Source organism: Haliotis cracherodii, unplaced genomic scaffold (assembly GCF_022045235.1).
Source record: "Haliotis cracherodii isolate W230 unplaced genomic scaffold, xgHalCrac1.p SCAF_7, whole genome shotgun sequence".
Lineage (NCBI taxonomy): Eukaryota > Metazoa > Mollusca > Gastropoda > Lepetellida > Haliotidae > Haliotis > Haliotis cracherodii.
Window position 1 is genome coordinate 4,625,287 of NW_027266330.1, and position 26,269 is coordinate 4,651,555.

Consider the following 26,269-nt stretch of genomic DNA (forward strand, 5'->3'; position numbering starts at 1 on the left):
ATAATTTGTCCCAAATTTCCACGTAACTGAAGAGCATAAAAAAGAAACCACAAATGTTTATTGATAAAGATATTTATTAGATAATAGAACAGAACAAGTACTTAAGACCAGGAGTAATATTTGTGCATTATGTTTCAAAACAAGCGGACAAACCCCAGATTTTCTTGAGAGTCACTTTGTTTCAAATGGTTAAAACAACTCCATATCATTTTATTAGAAAAGTGTCTGGGTGGTGGAAGAATGTTCGTGATCATTCGTTTTCAGCTATTTACAAATAGTCAACTACAAGGAGAATGATGTTTTACTGGAACTTTAACAGGCATAGGTGTATAAATAATACCAACTCATGTTTTGTGATGTTTTGAGCTCACTTCACATGTCCTCTTGCACGGAACACTTCATGACCTCGACTGGCACGCGAGAGTATAAAGAGATAACCACAGGCAAAGAAGTTACATATTTGGAGAGCCCCATAATACCAAAGTATAACTGCAAATCTGCAAAATGTTTCTCTTTATGTTCAATCTTGACATGTTAAAAAGATTCCTACCAAACAATCACAAAAAGCACTCTTCACAATACTGTGAACTGACCACTGTTGATATGACTCCTGGTCATCATATTCAACAGCTAGATTATTGTAACGTGAGCCTCCACTAAAGATAGACTATCACTGGGCCTGTTTCGTTTTCACCTGGATCTAAATCCACAAGCTCGTAGTCGTGTACTTCCAGCTACCCTACTGGACATTCCACTTCATCATCAGTTTCTTCCCTACAACAAAAATCATATATTTGTTTATCGACATTGGCAATAAAACACAGTGATATTTATACACATCCACGGTCTAACTGAAGGTAAATATGTAATCAGTTTTCAATCCGTCTGGTTTTGTAATAGTGTGGACCTTCTGACTTTGTAGGTAATTATAGAGATTTGTTAATTGGCCTATATGTAAAATATGATGTGTCAAATATGACAAGTAGCATTCTTGTTTTTCTTGAACATTGTTTTTAGTAAACAATGCATGATGCTACTATGATGTCATCAAGGCAAAGCAAACACGTGCACGCTGTTGTTATGCCTATAATGAAAGTGACATCAGTGGTAGGTCCTGAGGAAAAAAATAATAAAACAATAGCACAGTACGCGTTCTGTTTCAGCATACAATATATTATTTATAATGCTCTCAATCAGGCCATAGGCCTGTGGCACACGCACGCACGCACGCACGCACGCACGCGCGCGCAATTGGAATAAATACATCGTAAATAATATCACATCTATAATGCACCGTTGCCATTGGTTGCAATTGGGAGGACACCTGGTAGCAGAATTTCATTGATGTATCGTTGAGCCGTAAGATTGCCCTGATTATGGACCAAACCTGTCCTTCCATGATGAGAGATCACATCATAACGCTACCCCCACCAAACCTGTCCACTTCCTGTTCGCAGTTTCCGGCGTAACGCTCTCCCGGACGTCTGTATAACCGTGCTCTTGTATCCCCTCGACGTAGGAGAAAATATACGTCGCTGAACCAGACATCTCTCCGTCGCAGTCGTTGTTGACGATGTTGTCTCAATATAACGCGTCGAACAGGATGTCTTGATCGTAGAACTCTTAAACGGTTTTGTACGGTCTGGTCGGAGATTCTCCGCAGTCCGAGTATTTGGGATGAGGTTGAGGTGGCTGTGGTCGTCCTATCACGAAGGCGGCTCAGTCGAGTGTAGCGATCTTGGGCGGGGGTGGTTAATCCTGGTCGTCCCGACCTTGGCCGATCAAGTGTTGACCCATGCTGGTGAAACCGATTGCATGGTGCTTGGCGCTACATTGAAAATCCTGGCAACAGCTGATCGGGATTCCCCTGTCTTCAAGCAGCCTGTGAAGTTGTTTCCTTGCACTTCTGTTAATGTTGGCATGTTGTTAAACTGTCACTGTTCGATTGACGGAGATGCCAGGAAATCAAAAACCCTGCACTTTAAAACCGTTCACAGTGCTGCTGCACGTGTAGTACGTGCAGCTCCATGGCCCGTTTGTTAATACACTGGGTGCGTTTTTCCGAATCGTACGTGTTTCCCGACTAATGTTTTGCATGTCCTTGTTGTGATCATTTTGATCCGGGAAATTTGTCACTGACACTATAACACATTAAATCTCTTCATTGTGCATATCTTGGCCAGCTAATTTTGCTTTCATGGCCAAAAATATCCGTATCGAGTTTCCTTTTTTTTAAAGAGAATATATAAGCAAATATTTAATTGCATAATTCCGTCAGTCTGGGTTATAAACACCTGCATAACTGTTTATTCACTCCAGGTGCTGCAGTTTGAAGGCGAGTGACTGTGTAAGTTCAAGAGTAAATTGACCAAATAAGAAACGACTCCGTACATAGCGAGATCCAAATATGAACACGTCATGGGCGTGTATTCGTGAAAAAGACATTGGTTAATAAAACAAACCAAACTCAATAAAATATTGACTGGGTATTCAGTTGGATTAGATATTACGCCACATAGAAGTGAGAATATGCAAAGTATTAACAATCTCATGACAAAGGTGTATATTTTTCCAGATTGCAAACTAAAAGGGGGATTCGGGGCATATCCGCAGCTAAACAAAGCCAGTGTACGTGGAAAAATACATTTAATATAATGTTCTCTATTAGAGCTGAGGTGAAATGGGGTTTAACGTCGCGTCCAAGATTATTACACTTATATAGCGGCGTGCATGCACGTGTGTGTGTGTGTGTGTGTGTGTGTGTGTGTGTGTGCGTGTGTGTGTGTGTGTGTGTGTGGCTGCTTGTACATGCTTCAGTTAAACATGTTTACCCACTCAGAATTAATCAAAATGAAAATGAAAATCATGATTTGGTCGAATCTAGAGTCAGTATATTCAGGCATCACTGCCGTGCTACGTTGTAGTCGCGGGCCCCAAGATAGTTGCAAAACCTTACAACTGATTTGAGGGAAATCAGCATTTGTGTGTCATATTTATTTCCGAATATAAACATGGTGTTAGGAATAATTCCGTATTGATTGATATAAAACACGTGTTAATAAATATGTTGTGTCACTGCTTGCTATCAATGTTACCAGCTTGTGTACACGAGTGTAAAGTATAACATTAGAAAGAAAAACAAAACTGTTTTGCACACGTCTGATATTGTTTTTTGTGAGAATGAGAAAATGTGTAAATTCGATTCCGAAATTGAGAGAAGGAACACTAGGTAGTGTTTTTTCCAAATTGCGCCACTAACGCGATATACAGTACGCGCTGTACTTTCGCGGCAATATCGCGAACGTATCGCGACACCATTTCGCGATACAGGATAGAGAACTTAAGAACGGTAGTGTAGTATAACGCATTTCTTTAGACAGCTTAGGAAGATGAATCACAACAAGGAAATAACATCCTCTTATTTGCAAACTCTGATGAAATATAGCTTAATCTTAATTTAAAGGGCGTCTCTCGTTGTTATCATTTAGACGATTGATTACGTATCTACTAAATCACATATCTGTAGAACTATCAAGTACTTACCATCTTGAGGAGGAATATTTTCGAGGACACATGAAGCTTGCAAACAGGACTCCCCCCAGACACAGCACTGTCAATACTCCTATTATGATGTTACTGCTATCAACCGCCGGCTGCTTACCCGCTGAAGAAAATAATAATAAAGTTGATCTTATATGACATTTTCGGTATTTATCTTTCACATGCAGAAGGTTGTATTAAAATGTTTTAAGCTACTGTGTATCTAATTCTTTCTCAATTTCTTATTTGTTAAACCGCGGCATGGTATCTCAGTGATCAAGCACTATAAATCGGCATCAGCCCAGACTAGTAAAAGCAGCCACACACACACACACACACGTACATGCCCGTCGCTATATAAGTGCAATAATCTTGGACGCGACGTTAAACCCCATTTCACCTCACCTTATATTCTTACTGTTCTAAAGATATATAGGAGTGTACAGTAGACTGTCTAAAATGCATCTGAGTATTCCGACACCCTCTATATACCGGCATATATTTCCGGTCCACTGTACATGTATATCGGTCTGTGCTCCAGTCAAGTCTCTGTATGCATCCCAGATAGACTGGCATGATGTCATCTGATATGCATCTCTTTATTGGTAGACTATGTGACTATAGTAGATTTTAACAGCTAGTGGATAATAATTGATAAGGGCTGTTGAGGAATGGATGAATTCTGAATATTGTATTGAGGAATGAGGTTGACTTTCCTTTTGCTTAAACACCATTATTTTATGATACTGTTACTCAACATAAAACACAAAGTTTGCTTGTTGTTTTGCCTCATTATTTTACATTGTCTTAAAATTACTGCATAATAATTTTAATAAAAAACAGTTCCAAGCGGTCCTGAAATCAACCCACTCGTCAATTTGTTTCCAACATAAACGTAATTACCATATAATAATAGTTATCTTCAGAAAGGAACATGGAGAATAATAAATTCATTGTTTACTTATTTTCAAATGAATATTGTCTTACCACATGTTATTTCTTTGAGACAGTAGTCTATAGGACAGTCTCCTGAACAGGTAGATTTGCATCCATGGTCAGTAATCTTACATCCTTTGGTGCAGGTTCCATTCTGCCGGTCACAAATACCATCGATGCATATCTCACAGGAAGTGTTACAAATGTCACCATAATAACCATTGTCACACCCTTTTGCACAGGTTCCGCTCTCAGCGTGACAAACATGATCGATGCAGTTCTCATGACATGAGCAGTCAGTCCCAGCATACCCTGGTGCACAACCATCTGCACACACTCCTGATTCAGTGCAGGAAAGATTTGCACACTTTGAGTTACATCGAGATGAGCAGTTAGTACCATACCATCCGACATTACAACCGTGGATACAATCTCCGGTGTTGTTGTCACATTCGGGGGTGCAAGTGTTGGGGGCATTTCTGTCACATGCTGACTCAGTAGTTGCGTCAGCGTCAAGACGGCAGTTTTCACTGCACACCTTTTGACACCAATGACCATACAATCCAGGATAACAGCCGTGGATACATTCTCCTGTCCTGTTGTCACATTCAGGGATGCAATTGATTGAGGTGTCTGTGTCACATGCCGAGGCAGTAATTGCATCAACGTCAGGGCGACATCTTTCACTGCATCCCTTTTGACACCAATTACCATAAAATCCGGGGTTACAGCCTCCTTCGCATCCAGCCTTACGAGTACATGTTCCTTTACAATTCTCACATGGCATCTCACAGTTGGGACCAGTGTATGGAGAATAACACTGCTCACATATTCCCGTGCTTCTATTACACGATTTACATTGTTCAGAACAGTTCTTGCAGTCAAGGCCATAGTAGGAGTCCACGCATCCAGAAACACAGACTGAACCCAGCTGGCAGTAGTTGCCGACACATCCTCCTTTACATTCTGTACACTGTCTATGATGTTCACATGGTATGTTGCACCTTGTACCCTGGAATCCAAGAATACACCCAAGGGTGCATTCACCGAAGCCACTGTGTGTGAGTTTACATAAATTATGTTTGCATCCACTGCTGCATTTCGACGTGCATTCCTTGTTGAAATACCCAGGGTAACACTTTGATACACAGGCACCTGTTTTGCTACAGTCTTCACATTGCTGACCATGATTGCAGGGTGTTGCTGAAAACGAAATGTATTCAAATCAGGATAACATCTATAAGCTGGCAAAGCGATGACAGCAAATAGTAACTCTTTAGACCACTGGGCTGAAAGTATATTTGTTAAATGTGTTGATAAATTTGTCAAAGTAGGAAGTTCTGTCCATGCCTGTCACAAGGCAATGAAATCATCTCCAGGTTACCGATTGAAGTAAGTTCAGGTTGAATAACATCTATTCGGAGAATACTATATCTGCTTTATTTACCAAATATTGAACGTCAACGCCAGCGATTATCTGGCAAAACAGATATCATTGAGCATAAACAGGCAAGATAGTGGTGACAATTATATCAATGGATCGCTGTAAATCAGTGATGACACCACGTATTCGCGAAAAGGCTAGCACCCGACACTCACACAATCTGCGCAAAAAAGTGTTTGTTGCCTAACGCCGCGCAGTAGCACTCCTGTCATACGGCGGCGGCCTGTTAACAATCAGTAACACGATATTATACTGCTCTTTTGAAGCAGATAATTGGATGAAACAATGAATATTTGGCAAACTTACCTTGTATGAAAAGGAGAACGGATGCAAAACATAGGATCACCACAGAAGTCATGATATGTCTGAAAATGGAAAAGAATACATACCAATGTATAACTCCCATCATAACAAACAGATTGTATCACAGAAGATATGTATACATTTTATCTACTCACTCGCGATGACAGATGAACATTTTCAAGGTTGGTGTATCAAGTTCATCGATATGGCCTCAAGACATTTAGTTGTGCGTGTTGCAGTCGCGGATTCAGACTTCATATTGACAGTTAACTTTAACGTCCCTATAATGGGGAAGTATGAAATGAATCTGTTCATGAATAAAATATGCTATGTCTAATGAAAACAGTTTTATGTTATTCGTGTTGTCCAGCTGTACTTAATGACTATTCATATGACTATGTCTCATTTTACGTATATCAGAATGTCTTACAAAATTGATCATATATACATGTAGATTACGAAATGAGTCTCCTACAGATACCATTTATATTACGAGTTTAACACACGAGTTGTTCTAGAAACAGAATATCTGACGTGGACGAGAATAGTAATTTATTAACAACTCACGTATATTTTGCAAGTTGTCTAAGTTTAACATTGGAAAAAGGAATAAGGATTGTGTATGAATCAAACATTTGCACCTGATGATACATAGACTTTTGTCTCTATTGGGCGAGCTGGCAATACATTGTACATATGTTTCCGACAGGCGCCGCAGTTCGCACTGAAACTTATCATCGTGTGTCCGAATTTCAGATTCGCCTTCTGTGCTCGTTTGCTTTGACAAAGTTGAATACCTTAGACCTTCTTCTATCCTCCCACGTAAAGCTGACATGCCGTAATTTGATAGAAATACTATTCAAAGAGTTGATTTACCAAATTCACTCACACATCAATAATGGAGCACCAAAAGTTACATGACGACTCTGGCGATGAATGTGATGATGCGGAGACAAAATATTTTGATCGTTATTGATTTACTACGATATAAGTTTGATGGTTTGTATACTCTGTCGATTTAAAATATATGTTCAAACCCTGCACAAGATCAAAAGCTATTGCAATAATAACAATCAAGTAACACAATTCGAGTCATGATTTGAATGCATATTTTGTCAATGCATCTCTACGGTGTTTTCAAGAGAATTAGAAGTGTCTATTGAAAGTTGATAAACAGACTGAGTGCAAAGTAAATGTTGCGCGCAGTTGCGCAGTGCTACCGACGACCCATTCGCAAATGAACATCGAATGACCGCAATTAGTGCGTCCAGTGCTTGATATTATTACACAATGTATAATACATTCATTACACAGGGATGTCTTCAACGAGTGCTAAATAATGGCAATGAATGACTTGATTCGAGTTGTATCACTTGATCAGTGACTTACAGCACGTGTCCTTTATTCTTTCTTTATTCATTCATGAACAAATGACTTCTCTTTAGGCAGACGACACTTTTCAGATTGTTATTGATTTATGAGCATGCTCTTCCTCTTTTTTAAATCATGACTGAACGGAGTAATACCTCTTTTGACTGAATTACCGTAGTAATTAAATTGTGAAGAAGTAAAATCCTGGAGAACCACCTTCGTCATTACCTCGGTTATACATTATGTGATCAGTTTGTTAAAAATGGCTAGGATATGTAAATAAGGTAATCTTACTTTATTGAATGTTCAACGTGTCTCCGAGGTCCAAACTGAAGTTAAGGGTAAATTTTGTTTTTTCAATGAAATGCAATTTCGTTCAGCTTTAAATTGAACATATCGTGAGCACGTTGACCTACTGTTAACATAAATGTAACATATGAAAGCAGATTTTACTCACGTCAAGGAATACTATTTACAATGTTAGAGTTTATCAAACAGATAAACCTTATACAACGTTTTTCTTTTCATAACATATATTTGGGACAGTGCAATTATAAATCAATCAACTACATCGCCAATTTACTGAGGGCAAAATATGTTATGTTTTGAGACAGATCTTTCGCTCGTGATGGGAGTGTCCTTGCTGTCTGTGTAATACGCGCACATACATAAGAATATGCAGACACCAGCCACAGACGAACCAGCTCACGTTTATCAGAATGGATATCAGCATAGAGGTAGTTTGAGAACACAAAGGTGCGTCTTGGTGATATCAGAGGAAATATCATTTGTGACGTCATTCTATTTTTCATTACTTTTACATAAAAGCGATGAAAACCTTTTCATATTCATGAGAGATAACTGCCAAAAGCAGAGTCGATTGTACGATTCCGACTATGTCATGAGTATGAGTTAATGAATCCCTATCAAAAAGTGATTATATCAGGGGTTCGCGAAAAGGAAAGCGTATTCTGCACCACCAGTGGCCTCCGTCACAAACACATGCAAAGGCAAGGTAATTGTTCACTTACAATTTCAATTTTGGAAATGTCCTCTGATGTGGATCAATATTATATTTCGATACAAAATCACGACAACAAGCCGTTTTCTTTCATTTCCGACATTACTTGACTTATTGTCTTGGCTTTGCTCTCGATATATACTCAACAACAAAAGTCCCTGTGACACCAATGTTTTAGTGTATTTTTCAAACAAGTAAAGTTTGGTTTTCAATACTGTAGTACATGTATGGAATCAAGTCACAAAAACGCAACTGCTACAGAAAAGCATGCATTCCATGCAAATTATTCAACATTACGGAATGCCACGCCTGTCCGAAAATGAGCGTCTGCGAGCCATTGGTATGCTTGAAGCACGATCGAGTCAACGTGATGTTGCAAGTCAATTTAACGTCCACAGAAACACCATTTGGTGTTTATGGCAACGTTGGCAACAGACGAGTGCAGTCAGAGAACATCCTCGGAATGGCAGGCCACGCGTAACCAATAATCGACAAGACAACTGGACTCGGACAACACACCTACGAAATCGATTCCAGTCAGCAACAGTGACTGCAGGAAGCATCCCTGGCCTTCGACGAATATCTCCACAAACCGTACGTCGTTGCCTCAGATGTGCAGGGATTGTCGCCAGAAGACCCGCCAGAGGTCCCATTTTGATAGGAAACCACCGTCAAACACGTCTCCAGTGGTGCAGACAGTGCTGGACGGTCACTCAGTGGGGACAAGTTCTATTCCCTGAAGAGTCTCGTTTTCACCTCAGCCACGGCGATGGACGGATTCGAGTGTACCGACGTCGAGGTGAACGTTACGTCAATCATTGTGTCATAGAAGAAGATCGGTTCGGGGGCGGCAGCGTTATGGTATAGGGGCAAGACAGGGGACCTGTTTGATAGTGGTAGAGGGAAATCTCAATGGACAGCGCTAACGCTACGAGATCATTGGCCATGTTGTTCTACCGTTTTGCGTCGTCATAGCCCAGGCATTACATTCAACATAACAACTCCCGGCCACATATTGGTCGACTAGTTCATGATTCTCTTCAACAAAACAACGTGAATATCATCCCCTGGCAGGCTCGCTCCCTAGATCTCTCACCAATCGTGCACATGTGGGATGAGATGGATCGGCGCCTTCGACGTCAACCACGTGTTCCACAGACACTCCAGGAACATGCTCCAGCAGGTATGGACAGATATCCCACAGGACTTTGTGCGACGCCTGTTCCATTCCATGAGACGAAGATGTGTTGCTTGCATCGCAACCACAGGTGGACACACACGCTATTGATTTGTAAATTGACATTTTGGCATGTTCATGTTTTTTTATTAAATCACGCATTTTCTTAAGTCAGTATTGCAAATTAAACCATTTGAACACTTACAGGAGTCTTTTATCTGTTGCAAACCGAAATTGTGTCAGATTTGGTAAAAAACATAACTTTGCATTAAATCTTAGTCAATGGCAGGAACTTTTGTTGTTCAGTATATATGACATATAATATATAATAGCAGTTCCACTCTGATACCTTTGTTATACGTTATTTAACATAAGTTAAGACAATTTGACTGTGGTAAACTCAACGGAATGTACTACATGTATATCATATTAATTCAAGACTTCACATTCGAAACATCACATATTTCTATGCTAAATGTACAATTTCCTAAATAGCGTCATTTAAAGGTTTTGCATTGTAAGACTGTGAAATCACCCAACAATCAATGACTACTTAAAATAGCCTGACTTACCAAATAACATACCTTTTCTGCCCAAAGGAGGAAATATTTTCATCCGTTTTAAGGACACCATACCTGGAAGACGCGACAGTGGGCAAACAGTTTCCACTCGTCTCAGGAGCTTCGCAAGAAGCCATCAGCTGAAAAGAGCATACCACTTCAGTGTCACTTATGTTTGAATACAATTCACAGTTCCACAATTTGACAAAACGTTAAAATAATACAAACTGTCTCTACCGCGGTTGGATACAGGCTCTTGGTGAAACATCATTTGGCTTTCAGTCAATATGCACATGGATGGGTACAGACAATACTAGTTGTACCAGGGGAAGGATAAGGAGCACAACTGTTTTTTTGGCTTTAATCTGCGAATAAAATCACTATTCCTCTCCATGGGGCATATTAGAATGTTCTTTGCGCATATAGTAATATTGACAGTAGCGGGTGACCTCGCCTAGGTGAACACTACCAAACTGACTGCTATTCAGTATGTCACGTGATTACGTTGTCAATCGAGCGGAGACATACAGAACTACTTTCGGGGGATTCCCCAATGTCTAAAAAAAACATTAAACATCATTTGGGAAAACTGAGAGCGACATCGGTTCAGGCTATGAATGATGCAGGCTTTGAAGCCAGACAGATCATGTGTATGTCATGTCATCGAAATGAAGTGTCCATGCGAAGCTACAACACAGAATGCTCGACTTACCAAAAGAAATCACTGAGCTCCACTTTGTCGTGTATTGCTTCGGGAATTCCAAACGCGCCGCCTCAAGCGGTAATCCCCGTCATCAGCAGCCGTAGTATGACTCATCACACACCCAAAGTTCACTGAACGTTAATATCAATCCATTTTGTTTTAGCATCAGCCGGGTCTGGTTTTCTTTCCAACGCTAACTTTACTGGGTGCAATTTTTATTTCAAGTGAATGACATTGCCGTAACCGCCATTTTCTGCCGTTTGTAAAACCAAGGGATGGCACTCCAAATGGAATGTTTGGGACGGATGACGTCTAGGCATCACGACTCTACGCGTTCATATAGTTCGCCTTAAATAATTAAAATTTGATGTTTAATGTATTTTCTTGTTATGATTTATGCTCTCTCAATATATGGAATAAGTTGTATTTGTTGACGTTCATCAGCTGTTGAAGACATCATGGAATTTGCTCACGTGAGGCACTGTCTTCATCAACAAATACAACTTCAATGCTTAAGTGAATATAAACTATATACAGGCGAGGCATTTGGGCCTCTTTGTGTCATCAGACAAAATGATTTAATGTGAAGTTATTACACACCAAAGGTCCCTTCTCTAGAAAAAATGACTCACCCTTGATAAGAATCTCTCAGATAAGCTATCTGAGAGAAAACCTGTCCCGATAGCCTACACTATGCAATAAGTGAATAAACATGGATCAAGGGACGTAACTCTTTAAACAAATAATAAACGGGACCAATTCTCGAACTCAATCTTGACAAGTATCTAGATAAGTAGATAAGCGTGCAAACCTTTCATTAATGTAACTGTGGTAGTTTCTGCGAAAGCGTGTCTCCATTTTACGCAATATGCACTAAATTGAAAAGCACGGAGCAAGGGCCATAACTCTGTTTAAAATGAATTTACAACGCCAATTTTCGAACTCGGTGTGTAAAATGTCCCTTCTCTAACTAAAATATTTTTGGAGAAACATTGAGGGATAATAATTCGGTAACACATATATTGTTCATAATCATCATATACATGATGTCAGCACCTTTTTCGTTTTTAACACTTTTCACCTGATCAAATCGTATGGTATCACTTTCCCTAGTAATGGAGAGCAGTTGTTACAGCGCACTTGCTGCATATGTTGTACATGGAATGCAGTCACAGACAACACCTGTTGTGAGCCGCTTAATGAGAGGCCGCTTGATTTCAGCTTTTTAACATGTGACGTGTCTATGATAAATATAAGGTAACTTAACACCAGAATTTGCTCTAAATATATGGAAAAAAAACATGAGGACACATTATACCTAGTAACGGAAATTAAATTTATGAAGGAAAATATCCAATCGTAACTCTCCATTTCTGGGTCAGCTCCACTTTTTTCAGATTTTCCCCCACGTGATGTACCTACTTGCAATTTGAGTAGAGTATATAATGGAGGATTTGCATACATTCTTTGTATGCAAAGAAATACAAATAATGTACTATGGTAGATAGTTATCAAGGTATCGTTTTATTTCTAAACTTTGGTTAAAATAAAACAATTGTCCTGTTATTTGTGCAAACATTCTGAAAATAATTCTGAAAATAGTAGACAGAACAGGAGTCTGAATGCCTTGTCTGTTTGTAAGTAAATTTACGAATGTTCGTTCTAAATTGCCCGGATCAACACATAACAGTCATATTCGACAAACAAAACAAGTGTTATCTACAAAAGCGGATTCTTACAAAAGTTTGCATATTGGTTTGCTATGCGGATTTAACTCAGTGACCCGAACAAATACACAGTCAATCCTTAAATAATCGTACATGGACATTTCTTATGATATGGAAAGAGTTTCTTCGCTTTTATTTACTGATTTCATTTTAAAGAAACAGTTTACCAACGCATGCAAGTTTCCTTTCTGACCTTGACCTCAAGGTAAATACATACGTAATCATGACTGATCTTTGATAACAGTTTGATTTAAGGCAAACATGTCAGGTGTCTCACATGTTGTTGGCATAGTATAGCTAAAGTTGTCCATTGTTACAGTAGATATCTACAAAGCATTGGGTAAATCGCCAGGTGGGCTTGATGTTAATACTACAGCAGAGATATTGATTGAAAGGCCCCTTTATCATGGTGGGTCGCAAAACTGAGATCTACATTCGTGTTTAGTTTTTCTTATTGATATTAAACTAACGGGCAAAAGACACGCCACCAAACAATTGTCTTGTCTAAAGCAAAACAAACACAAAATGTAGTATCTGTTGATGTTGTGTTATAAAAAAAACCCAATATTTAAAAATGACAAGATAAAAAAAACCATGTACTTAAAGTTATGCAGACACGTTTATGATGCTGGGTGCACTGCCCAATATTCGATCACACCCGCAGAATCGACGTCGATGTCTTTTAAAGCCCCGTGCTATGCGGTATCGGATGTGACTCCCTCCAGCAGCGATGCACGCCCTAACACGACGTCAAACTGAGTACACGAGCTCCTGACATCCTGATGAGGGATCCTTCGCCATACTGTCGTTGCGGGAAAGGCAGTACCACAGGCCGCAAAACCTCATCAATGTGACGACGTGCAGTGAGATTTCCGTCGATGATGGCCAGATTTGTCTTCTGGTCCCTCAGACCATGACACTGCCACCTCCATAAGGCTCCACTTCTTGGACGTAACAACGTGCCCATCAGACTTGAAGAGCTGGAACCTACTCTCGTCGCTGAAGAGCACTCTTCGCCAATTTCTCTGCTGCCACTGCTGTAGAGTCCTCGTCCAGCTCAGTCTGTGACGTCGGGGTAGAAACGTTAACGTCATGCCCTTGAAAGGTCAATAGGCACGGAGACCATACAGGCGGAGTCGTCTAGCAACGGTCCTTCTGCCAACTTGATGTCCAAGGCTGTTTGCGGATGATGACATCACAGTTAGGAATCTTGACATTCGGTGAAGCACCTTTAAAAACCGGTCTTCCTGTTGGGTCGTGACCTTGGGTGTTCCACTCCTCGGCCTGTCTGCAGCACTGCCAGTTTGCCTGTGACGTGTGATAAGTCTGGCGATGGTGCACTTGAAGCAGCCAATGATCCTGCCAACGTGCTCCTGCGTCCGTCCCATTTGCAACATACCGATGGCTCTCACTCTCTGCTCTGCGGTTAGTCGAGGCATGTTCGTTGTATAAAACGATTTCATGTGAGATAGTACAACTCTGCTCATGTTTTATACCACATTGTCATACGGGTACATTTTGTATTTTTTAGTGATTAAATTCACTTTTCTCGCAAATCACCTTAAGCACGTGCACATGTTAACAGGAATATATATATATATTTAACAGTATTGAAAACTCACCACCATGAAAATGGATGTATTTTTATCTGGGCTTAAGTCATATGAAAATATATAAGTGAATGAGTAATATACGACGTTCTGGACGAAGCATGAAGAACAGCTCGACAAACACATTCCTAAATTTCTTGTGAGCGACATCGCCAAAACGCAACAAATTGCGTGCACATCATGGAAAACGTGTTTTGTTTCACGGGAAGCATGCAGAATAGGGCTATAAAAGACTGACACAAGAAATGCCAAGATTAACAGCGGAGGAACGTGAACGTGCCTTGGCCATGCTTCAAGTTGGTACGTCAAGTAGAGTCGTTGCACAACGGTTTCAATGTCATCATTCAACAGTCCTCAGGCTACTGAGCAGATACCAGCAGACAAGAACCACCAGAGATCGACCATGTCCGGGTCAACGTCGTGTAACTACACCACGTCAGGATCGCATAATTGTTCGTCGGCATCTTTGTGATCGTACACTTCCGGCTACCAGGACAGCAGCAACCGTACAAGGCCGACGGGGTTTGATCAGCGCTGACACCGTACGTCGACGTCTCCGCTCTGCAGGGCTACATGCTCGACGTCCATATGCTGGACCCATACTCACTGATCGACATCGAAATGAACGTATGTTGGTCCCGCTTTCATTTATGGAATGCTGACGTTCGACTGCGAGTGTGACGTCGACATGGAGAACGTAAATACAATGTCTGCATTGTACAGACAGATCGATAGGGGGGGAAGGAGTGGGTGGGAGGGGGCATCAGTCATTTCCACCGAACAGAGCTCCATGTTTGTCGTGGAAGAGTTAATGCCTTTTACTACAGGAATAATATATTGGCAAATCCCATTCTTTCATCAGCACCAGGATATGTACACCTTCCAGCAAGATAATGCAAGAGCGCACACAGCACGTGTTTCAACATAGTACCTAGCGAACAATAATGTGCCTCTGCTTCCATGGCAAGCCCTGTCACCCGATCTATCGCCAATTAAACATCTATGGGATTACCTGGGTCAACGCCTCTCAAGTCGTCCGCAAGTACAGAACCTGAGAGAACTTGAAGATACACTACGTCAAGAGTGGAATGCCCCAGAACACTATTCGCAGACTTATTCGATCAATGAGAAGACGTTGCATGGCCTGTGTTGCTGCCAATGGCAGACATACTAGATATTGACTTTTCATTTTAACCCTATGTGCCTTCCTTACACTGATGACATAAATGTAATTACTGTGTGGTATTCCTGTTTCCTTTGTCGTCTTTCTTAATAATCCGTCTATGTCTGTTCTAATTAAAATCGGTCATTGCTCAAGTTGTTTTTGTAATATTTCAAGATTTATTGCTGGTGCGATTTCAATGCTGTTCAGTATATATATATATAATGTGTGTGTGTGTGTGTGTGTGTGTGTGTGTGTGTGTGTGTGTGTGTGTGTGTGTGTGTGTGTGTGTGTGTATCGACCAACACATATTCATTATCGATTGAATAGTGTTCAAACTAGAAATGTATATGTCAAACATATTTGTAAATAGCGGTAACATATATTACATGAGAAGTGTCCTCATAATCTAGTGCCAATTCCCAATGTACATGTATCCCATGCTCTTTCGATTGCTGTCATCACTGATTTGCAGTAGTTCATATAATTTTCACAGCTGTTTTCCCTGTAACGCCAAATATGTTGTCTGGTTCGTTAAAAGGCTGACTTCGCACAAAAGATGAAAGTCCGACAATTGGTAGTCTGGATCACGTACTTTGGTGTTATCCCAAATATAACATGTGTTACATTTGACCACTTTCTAAAAGGCATTATGTATTCATAGCTTACGGCCATGGGAGCCATGCCAATTTACACTTGTCAGAGGGGTACCCAAAATACGTGATCTAGACTACCAGTTGTCGGACTTTCATTTTTGTGGAAGCCTCGGTGGCTGAGTGGGTTAGGTCGCTGACTTTGTATCCTGGCGATTAGGTGCCTCACTCTGGCAAGTGTAGTTTCGAATCCCGGACAGGACTAAACCCCCTAAAAGTACTAGAATCTGTAATTTACTAAGAAAGTGTTATCCCAAAAATAACATGTGTTACATTTGACCACTTTCTAAATGGCATTGTGTATTAATAAAATAAACTGCCAAGTAACACAAATAAAGTTCATATGAGACTAAGGTAGGGTCAGAGGGCATTGTGTCGACGGTGGCTCTTGCAAGCAACTGTGACGTGATTCTAATGTTTGCAAATGTGATGCTAAACGAAGATATTTTTAAACGTTATCTCTTTACTTATTTACAGCAGAATATTTACTCTTGTACACATGTAATTCAAAATTAACGTATCATTTTAATTTCAACGAAATCAGTAAATGGCCTATCGCGTCAGTGGATTCAGCCTGGTTTGTTTGAAGGCCGCCACTATTTATGCAATTTGTCTGAGTGGCGGGTGTTACGGAGAGAACAGGACATGCTTGCCCTTTTCAACAACACCTGTTGTCATCACTGACTGATCCATTCATATTTATATTTTCATAGCTATTTTTCTTGTGCGCCCAATGGAATCTGCATTGGCGGATAATCGAGACTGGTTATTTTCTGGCGTCGACATTTTATATATCAGTATAGGACTGACTTATCTGTAGGCTGAGCTATTTCCAACGTCATACATTTGGAAATTTACACAAGTTTCTATATGTACAGTACTGTTAAAATATTGGTAAAATTGTATCTCCAATTGAATGTTGTCTCTTCAGTCGAATATATATATATTCAGTTTGTATTTCAGTGGATGAAGGCGAAACCAAAGAAAGAAGATTCAGGCATCAATAATTTCGAAAAGTGTACAAATAGTAAACTTGCCACAGAACTGTGTCTTGAAGGTTGTTTTGCACGTTTACATCACTTGACGTTTAGCTGAAGTAAATAATGTTGATTACCATGTCTTCATTCTTAAAAGCTTAAAAGGGTAATTTGAGTAAGATATATTAAAGAATACTAAGTGCTCAACATTCACTTCCGCTTCTCCTTTTCATAAATATCTAACTGAAAGTAGCCCGTCTCATATTCCCCTATTACCTAAAACCATTTTTTTTTAATTAATGATATGTCAGATTTACAAAATGCTATCCTCTTGTGATACAGTGTAGAACTAGTCCCTTATCATAAGATACATTGATAATCTAGATGGTTTCAATGTTTCAATAATCCCGCCTAGAGGCCGGATCTTGACTTAGATGTTTATTATCTCTTTCGAGAATTTGACAACGTTTTGCAGACGATGACGACTTTAAGTCTGCTGTTGTGGACCGAAGTTCAATAAAAGAATGATAACAGTCTCGAAGGACAAATGGAACAAACGCATTAAAAAGGGAAGACATCATTTTGAAAAATAAAAATTAATTTAGTCTTCTTGTTTATCACTGTTGTATTTGACTTGCAGAAGCGTTTGAACGCACCTCGGACATACTCTATTATGAAGTTATCATCCATAGTACAAGTAGAATGTGAAGTTTGACTTGAATATCATCTTGAACGTGACGCTAAACCATATGTAGCCTCACACCGCTTAAATATACATGTCACTAAATGTTCCCAGTACTTAAATGAATTTGGTAAAGGCCCGCTTTGAACAATATTTAATTTACATCACAGAGTGTCAGCCTGTAGTCGAACATCCTAAGGCAACACAGAGCATCAGTATAATAGACTTCAGGTAATTGAAAGGTAAATAAAAACGACAAAACCAACTCCATAATGCGTCAATTTGGAAATGTTCTCCACATGTCTACCATAAAACTGTTTGAACACTTTATTGAGGCCTTGAATGTTGTAACCCTGAGCACACAACTTTTTAGCAAAAGCCGTATGGTGCTCTTTGAGCTATTCGATTGAACCTCGAAAGTTGTGAACTATAGACACCAAAGGGTGTAGGTGCTGAAATATTGCTCGACATAAAGGCAAAGTTGACTATTTGAAAGTTGAAATCACCACTCTAGTTATCCAGTCTGGTGGAGATTTTGTTGTTGCATAGATCTAATATGAAAGAGATGGTCTCTTTATTTTTAGTTCAGGTAGGTAAATACGTGGAAGAGAATTGTCTGTTTGTCCATTATTGAACGATTTCAGATTATCGACACACCTGAGGCTCATGTTAAACTTAACTTGTTTTGATTGTGCCAATCTGAAACAGATCAGCAAGGATAGGAGCACAATTGGTGCCTATGGAAAGTCTACTTCTTGCAAAAATAATTTGTCCCAAATTTCCACGTAACTGAAGAGCATAAAAAAGAAACCACAAATGTTTATTGATAAAGATATTTATTAGATAATAGAACAGAACAAGTACTTAAGACCAGGAGTAATATTTGTGCATTATGTTTCAAAACAAGCGGACAAACCCCAGATTTTCTTGAGAGTCACTTTGTTTCAAATGGTTAAAACAACTCCATATCATTTTATTAGAAAAGTGTCTGGGTGGTGGAAGAATGTTCGTGATCATTCGTTTTCAGCTATTTACAAATAGTCAACTACAAGGAGAATGATGTTTTACTGGAACTTTAACAGGCATAGGTGTATAAATAATACCAACTCATGTTTTGTGATGTTTTGAGCTCACTTCACATGTCCTCTTGCACGGAACACTTCATGACCTCGACTGGCACGCGAGAGTATAAAGAGATAACCACAGGCAAAGAAGTTACATATTTGGAGAGCCCCATAATACCAAAGTATAACTGCAAATCTGCAAAATGTTTCTCTTTATGTTCAATCTTGACATGTTAAAAAGATTCCTACCAAACAATCACAAAAAGCACTCTTCACAATACTGTGAACTGACCACTGTTGATATGACTCCTGGTCATCATATTCAACAGCTAGATTATTGTAACGTGAGCCTCCACTAAAGATAGACTATCACTGGGCCTGTTTCGTTTTCACCTGGATCTAAATCCACAAGCTCGTAGTCGTGTACTTCCAGCTACCCTACTGGACATTCCACTTCATCATCAGTTTCTTCCCTACAACAAAAATCATATATTTGTTTATCGACATTGGCAATAAAACACAGTGATATTTATACACATCCACGGTCTAACTGAAGGTAAATATGTAATCAGTTTTCAATCCGTCTGGTTTTGTAATAGTGTGGACCTTCTGACTTTGTAGGTAATTATAGAGATTTGTTAATTGGCCTATATGTAAAATATGATGTGTCAAATATGACAAGTAGCATTCTTGTTTTTCTTGAACATTGTTTTTAGTAAACAATGCATGATGCTACTATGATGTCATCAAGGCAAAGCAAACACGTGCACGCTGTTGTTATGCCTATAATGAAAGTGACATCAGTGGTAGGTCCTGAGGAAAAAAATAATAAAACAATAGCACAGTACGCGTTCTGTTTCAGCATACAATATATTATTTATAATGCTCTCAATCAGGCCATAGGCCTGTGGCACACGCACGCACGCACGCACGCACGCACGCGCGCGCAATTGGAATAAATACATCGTAAATAATATCACATCTATAATGCACCGTTGCCATTGGTTGCAATTGGGAGGACACCTGGTAGCAGAATTTCATTGATGTATCGTTGAGCCGTAAGATTGCCCTGATTATGGACCAAACCTGTCCTTCCATGATGAGAGATCACATCATAACGCTACCCCCACCAAACCTGTCCACTTCCTGTTCGCAGTTTCCGGCGTAACGCTCTCCCGGACGTCTGTATAACCGTGCTCTTGTATCCCCTCGACGTAGGAGAAAATATACGTCGCTGAACCAGACATCTCTCCGTCGCAGTCGTTGTTGACGATGTTGTCTCAATATAACGCGTCGAACAGGATGTCTTGATCGTAGAACTCTTAAACGGTTTTGTACGGTCTGGTCGGAGATTCTCCGCAGTCCGAGTATTTGGGATGAGGTTGAGGTGGCTGTGGTCGTCCTATCACGAAGGCGGCTCAGTCGAGTGTAGCGATCTTGGGCGGGGGTGGTTAATCCTGGTCGTCCCGACCTTGGCCGATCAAGTGTTGACCCATGCTGGTGAAACCGATTGCATAGCCTTGTGATGGTGCTTGGCGCTACATTGAAAATCCTGGCAACAGCTGATCGGGATTCCCCTGTCTTCAAGCAGCCTGTGAAGTTGTTTCCTTGCACTTCTGTTAATGTTGGCATGTTGTTAAACTGTCACTGTTCGATTGACGCAGATGCCAGGAAATCAAAAACCCTGCACTTTAAAACCGTTCACAGTGCTGCTGCACGTGTAGTACGTGCAGCTCCGTGGCCCGTTTGTTAATACACTGGGTGCGTTTTTCCGAATCGTACGTGTTTCCCGACTAATGTTTTGCATGTCCTTGTTGTGATCATTTTGATCCGGGAAATTTGTCACTGACACTATAACACATTAAATCTCTTCATTGTGCATATCTTGGCCAGCTAATTTTGCTTTCATGGCCAAAAATATCCGTATCGAGTTTCCTTTTTTTAAAGAGAATATATAAGCAAATATTTAATTGCATAATTCCGTCAGTCTGGGTTATAAACACCTGCATAACTGTTTATTCACTCCAGGTGCTGCAGTTTGAAGGCGAGTGACTGTGTAAGTTCAAGAGTAAATTGACCAAATAAGAAACGACTCCGTACATAGCGAGATCCAAATATGAACACGTCATGGGCGTGTATTCGTGAAAAAGACATTGGTTAATAAAACAAACCAAACTCAATAAAATATTGACTGGGTATTCAGTTGGATTAGATATTACGCCACATAGAAGTGAGAATATGCAAAGTATTAACAATCTCATGACAAAGGTGTATATTTTTCCAGATTGCAAACTAAAAGGGGGATTCGGGGCATATCCGCAGCTAAACAAAGCCAGTGTACGTGGAAAAATACATTTAATATAATGTTCTCTATTAGAGCTGAGGTGAAATGGGGTTTAACGTCGCGTCCAAGATTATTACACTTATATAGCGGCGTGCATGCACGTGTGTGTGTGTGTGTGTGTGTGTGTGTGCGTGTGTGCGTGTGCGTGTGTGTGTGTGTGTGTGGCTGCTTGTACATGTTTCAGTTAAACATGTTTACCCACTCAGAATTAATCAAAATGAAAATGAAAATCATGATTTGGTCGAATCTAGAGTCAGTATATTCAGGCATCACTGCCGTGCTACGTTGTAGTCGCGGGCCCCAAGATAGTTGCAAAACCTTACAACTGATTTGAGGGAAATCAGCATTTGTGTGTCATATTTATTTCCGAATATAAACATGGTGTTAGGAATAATTCCGTATTGATTGATATAAAACACGTGTTAATAAATATGTTGTGTCACTGCTTGCTATCAATGTTACCAGCTTGTGTACACGAGTGTAAAGTATAACATTAGAAAGAAAAACAAAACTGTTTTGCACACGTCTGATATTGTTTTTTGTGAGAATGAGAAAATGTGTAAATTCGATTCCGAAATTGAGAGAAGGAACACTAGGTAGTGTTTTTTTCCAAATTGCGCCACTAACGCGATATACAGTACGCGCTGTACTTTCGCGGCAATATCGCGAACGTATTGCGGCACCATTTCGCGATACAGGATAGAGAACTTAAGAACGGTAGTGTAGTATAACGCATTTCTTTAGACAGCTTAGGAAGATGAATCACAACAAGGAAATAACATCCTCTTATTTGCAAACTCTGATGAAATATAGCTTAATCTTAATTTAAAGGGCGTCTCTCGTTGTTATCATTTAGACGATTGATTACGTATCTACGAAATCACATATCTGTAGAACTATCAAGTACTTACGATCTTGAGGAGGAATATTTTCGAGGACACATGAAGCTTGCAAACAGGACTCCCCCCAGACACAGCACTGTCAATACTCCTATTATGATGTTACTGCTATCAACCGCCGGCTGCTTACCCGCTGAAGAAAATAATAATAAAGTTGATCTTATATGACATTTTCGGTATTTATCTTTCAAATGCAGAAGGTTGTATTAAAATGTTTTAAGCTACTGTGTATCTAATTCTTTCTCAATTTCTTATTTGTTAAACCGCGGCATGGTATCTCAGTGATCAAGCACTATAAATCGGCATCAGCCCAGACTAGTAAAAGCAGCCACACACACACACACACGTACATGCCCGTCGCTATATAAGTGCAATAATCTTGGACGCGACGTTAAACCCCATTTCACCTCACCTCATATTCTTACTGTTCTAAAGATATATAGGAGTGTACAGTAGACTGTCTAAAATGCATCTGAGTATTCCGACACCCTCTATATACCGGCATATATTTCCGGTCCACTGTACATGTATATCGGTCTGTGCTCCAGTCAAGTCTCTGTATGCATCCCAGATAGACTGGCATGATGTCATCTGATATGCATCCCTTTATTGGTAGACTATGACTATGGTAGATTTTAACAGCTAGTGGATAATAATTGATAAGGGCTGTTGAGGAATGGATGAATTCTGAATATTGTATTGAGGAATGAGGTTGACTTTCCTTTTGCTTAAACACCATTATTTTATGATACTGTTACTCAACATAAAACACAAAGTTTCCTTGTTGTTTTGCCTCATTATTTTACATTGTCTTAAAATTACTGCATAATAATTTTAATAAAAAACAGTTCCAAGCGGTCCTGAAATCAACCCACTCGTCAATTTGTTTCCAACATAAACGTAATTACCATATAATAATAGTTATCTTCAGAAAGGAACATGGAGAATAATAAATTCATTGTTTACTTATTTTCAAATGAATATTGTCTTACCACATGTTATTTCTTTGAGACAGTAATCTATAGGACAGTCTCCTGAACAGGTAGATTTGCACCCATGGTCAGTAATCTTACATCCTTTGGTGCAGGTTCCATTCTGCCGGTCACAAATACCATCGATGCATACCTCACACGAAGTGTTACAAATGTCACCATAATAACCATTGTCACACCCTTTTGCACAGGTTCCGCTCTCAGCGTGACAAACATGATCGATGCAGTTCTCATAGCATGAGCAGTTAGTCCCAGCATACCCTGGTGCACAACCATCTGCACACACTCCTGATTCAGTGCAGGAAAGATTTGTACACTTTGAGTTAGTTAGTACCATACCATCCGACATTACAACCGTGGATACAATCTCCTGTGTTGTTGTCACATTCGGGGGTGCAAGTGTTGGAGCCATTTCTGTCACATGCTGACTCAGTAGTTGCGTCAGTGTCAAGACGGCAGTTTTCACTGCACACCTTGTCACACCAGTGACCATAAAATCCGGGGTTACAGCCATCTTCACATCCAGCCTTGCATGTTCCTTTACAATTCTCACATGACATCTCACAGTTGGGACCAGTGTACGGAGAATGACACTGGGCACATATTCCCGTGCTTCTATTACACGATTTACATTGTTCAGAGCAGTTCTTGCAGTCAAGGCCATAGTAGGAGTCCACGCATCCAGAAACACAGACTGACCCAATCTGGCAGTAGCTGTCGACACATCCTCGTTTACATTCTGTACACTGTCTATGATGTCCACATGGTATGTTGCACCTTGTACCCTGGAATCCGGGAATACAGCCAAGGATGCATTCAACGAAGCCTTTGTTTGTGAGATTACATAAATTATGTTTGCATCGACTGCTGCATTCAGACATGCATTCCTTGTCGAAATACCCAGGGAAACACTTTGATAAGCAGGCGCCTGTTTTGCTACAGTCTAAACACTGCTGGCCATGATTGCAGGGTATTGCTGAAAATAATAAGCGTTCAAATCGAGTAGCTGTCAAAGCAAATAGTGGTACTTGAGACGACTGGGCTCCAAAAAATGAAAGTGTATTTGTCAAATTTGTTGATAGATTTATCAAAGTAGGACATTCGGTCCATGTATGTTCTGTGGTTATGAAATCATCCCCAGGCTACTAATAGAAAATAAGTCCAGTTTGAATATAATATATTCGGAGAAATAATATTCTGCTTTATTTAGAAATATAGAACGTCAACGCCAGAGAATAACCAGTCTCGATTATCTGACTCTGGGCATAAACGGGCAGGATAGTGGTGAAAATTATATGAGTGGATGGTTGGAAGTCAGGGATATCACCGACAAGGGTACACATATCCAGCTCTTCCATTAGCACCCTCCACAATTTGCATAAAAAAGCAAGTGTTTGTTGCCTGACGAGTAGGGAGCACTCCATACACCATACGACGGCGGCATAAAAACAATCAGACAATTCAGGGGCACGATAGCATGCTCTTCTTTTGAAGCAGATACCTGGATGAAACTGGCAAACTTACCTCTTATGAAAAGTAGGATGCATTACATAGAATCGCCAAATAAGTCACGATATGTCTGAAAAAGGAAAAGAATACATACCCATGAATAACTGCCATCATAACAAACATATTGTATCACAGAAAACAAGTATACAATTAATGTACTTACTCGTGATGACAGATGAACATTTTCAATGTTGATGTGTGAACCTATTCGATAAGACCTCAGGACATTTAGTTGTGCGTGTTGCAGTCACGGATTCAGACTTCATATTGACAGTTAACTTTTAACTTCCTTATTAAAGGGAGGTATTGCATGAATCTGCTTATGAATAGAATGACTTCTGTTCAATGAAAACAGATATATGTTATTCATGTTGTTCAACTGTACTTAATGACTATTCATATGACTATGTCTAGTTATGTCTTCGAAATGAGTTAATTTCAAAATGGTTTCATAAGTTTGGGAACAGACGAGTTGTACTTGAAACAATATATTCGATTTGTACTTGCTAAGTAATTAATGTATTGTATGTGTAAAGTTGGTACATTGTCTAAGTTGACAGTTGGAAAAAGGATCACCAAGGAAGACATCATATGTCTGATAAACGGAAAGGAATATATACCCATGTGTCATCACAACAAACATATAACATTTATCAAAACAAGTATATCATCTTACTCGTAAGGAGAGACTTACCCGTGGTGTATCCAGCAAACTGATAGGGCCTCAGGATATGTACATGTGCGAACGGTAGTCGCGGATTCATAATTGTATAGACGAATTCAGGGGAAATGTTGTCCAGTGCGCTAAAAGCCTTAGAATTTTAGTTATATGTGTAGTATATTCACTTCATAACTTTGATCATATAAACTAGGCCACCACACCATTCTCGTTAGTTTCAGCACTATATCCAGACCAGTGGGTTGTCAGAACAACACCCACACTCGAAGCTGATCTGCAGCAATTACGTTCACGTAGGCGGTCAACACCAATCCCGTACTCGTGGGTGGTCAACACCATACCCGTAGTCGTGGGTGGTCAACACCATACCCGTACTCGTGGTTGGTCAACACAATACCCGTTCACGTAGGCGGTCAACAACAATCCCGTACTCGTGGGTGGTCAACACCATATCAGTACTCATGGGTGGTCAACACCATATCAGTACTCAGGGGTGGTCAACACCATACCTGTACTCGCCGGTTGTCAACACCATACCCGTACTTATTGGTGGTCAACACTACCCACTTCTCGTGGGTGGTCAACACCAACCCGTACTTATGAGTGGTCAAAACCAATCCCGAACTCGTGGGTGGTCAACACCATATCCGTACTTGTGGGTGGTTAACACCATACCCGTACTCTTTGGTGGTTAACACCATACCCGTTCTCATGGGTAGGAAGTACCTATCCCGTACTCAAGGGTGGTAAGCATTAATCCCGTACTCATTGGTGGTCAACACCAATCCTGTACTCATTGGTGGTCAACACCAAACCAGTACTCTTGGGTGTCGGCACTAAACCCGTACTCGTGGCTGGTCAACACAATACCCATAATATTGGGTGGTTAACACCATACCCGTACTCCCGGATGGTC

The 26,269-nt window shown here is 40.1% G+C and overlaps 1 pseudogene; it reads right to left on the reverse strand.

The window, feature by feature from the left end:
- Window positions 1–734: 734 nt before the first annotated feature.
- Window positions 735–24,785, reverse strand: LOC139447988 (multiple epidermal growth factor-like domains protein 10; annotated as a pseudogene).
- Window positions 24,786–26,269: the final 1,484 nt, after the last annotated feature.